The following is a 1,875-nucleotide window of genomic DNA, read 5'->3' on the forward strand; positions in this document are numbered from 1 at the left end:
GGCTGCAGAGCCACTCTTGGGCTGCACAGCCCTGCAGAGCCCTTCCACCTCCAGCACCAGCTGCCGTGCCTGCCCGCGGCTGGGATCTGCTGCACAGCTACTGCTGCGGCCCTCGGGGAGCCGGGGAGCATGGCAGCCTGCAGCAGGCTGGGGCTGCGCTCACCTGGGTGACAAGGCCACGGCGATTTGGAAGGAACATCACCTGGGGTCACCGGTATAACGTCCCAGTTAGGGGACCAGCAGCAGGGACCACAACAGCAGAGGGAGATCAAAGAGCTGAAGCACTTTGCTGATGTGCCCATTGGGAAACGCAGGTGCTGGCCTGCCTCCAGCCAGGAAACTGCTCAAGAAGGCGAGAGCTGCCATGTCCCGTTTGGACACCCCAGCATGAGGAAGCATCCTCCTGGCGGCAGCAGTGCCGGGCTGCGACAGCAGTGCTGGGGTGGGAAGTGGATGCCAGTGAAGTACAGGAGCGACACTCACGGGGACTCTCAGCAGCAGGCTGAGAAGCAGGGACGGCAGTGTGGTCATTCAGTCCCTTCTTCAGAGACTCCCTATGCTACACCAGGACTCAAGCGGCAATCACAGAAAAGTATCAACAGAAGCAGCAGGTATTTTGGGTATTCAAAAGAAAAAAAAGGAAGCAAACATGAAGCTGGACAGGAGCCGGCAATGTGCGCTCACGGCCCAGGAGGCCAACCCTATCCTGGGCTGCACCCAAAGCCACGTGGCCAGCAGGGTGAGGGAGGGGATTCTGCCCCTCTGCTCTGCTCTGGTGAGATCCCTCTGCAGTGCTGCATCCAGCTCTGGAGCCCTCAGGGCAGACATGGACCTGCTGGAGCGGGGCCAGAGGAGGCCCCAGCAATGCTCCGAGGGCTGGAACAACTCTGCTGGGAGGACAGGCTGGGAGAGCTGGGGGGGCTCAGCCTGGAGCAGAGAAGGCTCTGGGGAGACCTTACTGCAGCTGCCAGGACTTAAAGAGGCTTAGAAGAAAGACAGGGACAGACTTTTTAGCAGGGCCTGTAGCGATAGGACAAGGGGTAATAAAACGAAAAGAGGGTAGGTTTAGACTAGATGTAAGGAAGAAATTTTTCACAGTGAAACCCTGGCCCAGGTTGCCCAGAGAGGAGGCGGACACCCCATCCCTGGAAACATTCCAGGTCAGGTTGGACGGGGCTCTGAGAAATCTGGTCTAGTCAAAGATATCCCTGTTCATGGCAGGGGGATTGGACAAGATGGCCTGTAAAGGTCCCTTCCAACCCAAACTATTCTATGATTCTATGAACCACACTGTGCCCACACTAAATCCCAAGTAGAAAATACAGCTATGAGCTGAAAGACATGGTCGTATGTGTAGTCAGATGGCACCTTGCTCCCATCTTCCTGCGTCCTTACCCCATCTCAGCCACCAACCCACCCCTGTACTGACAACAGAAAGCTATTTACTTTCCTCCCCCCTTGGGTAGTTTTCCCATGTCTGAATGTGTAAATCAGCTCAGAGGGATGGGCCAGGCCCTAAGGCTGATGTATGGTTCAGGACAGAAACACATGACCAGCAGTTGGGTGGAGGTGGTAAGACATGAGACCTCTCCCTCCTTGGGAAACCTTACTCCAAGAGGGTGTTACTGATTCAGATAACACTTACAAGGCACTCTCCTGCCAAAATAAGGATGCCTGCCCTGTCAACATAACGGTGCATAGGGACCAAGCTGGATACAGGCCCCTGGGGTAAGCTGGGAGCAAAACAATTCCCTTTGGAGGACACAGGGCAGTTTATGGCAGAAGATACCTCTGGACATCCAGGAACAGGGAGTCCAGGAGGGACATCAATAAAAGCATCAAAGCAGATGCGCATCACAGAAGCGACATCAAGAG

Source organism: Phaethon lepturus, unplaced genomic scaffold (genome assembly GCF_000687285.1).
Source record: "Phaethon lepturus isolate BGI_N335 unplaced genomic scaffold, ASM68728v1 scaffold17145, whole genome shotgun sequence".
NCBI classification, from domain to species: Eukaryota; Metazoa; Chordata; class Aves; order Phaethontiformes; family Phaethontidae; genus Phaethon; species Phaethon lepturus.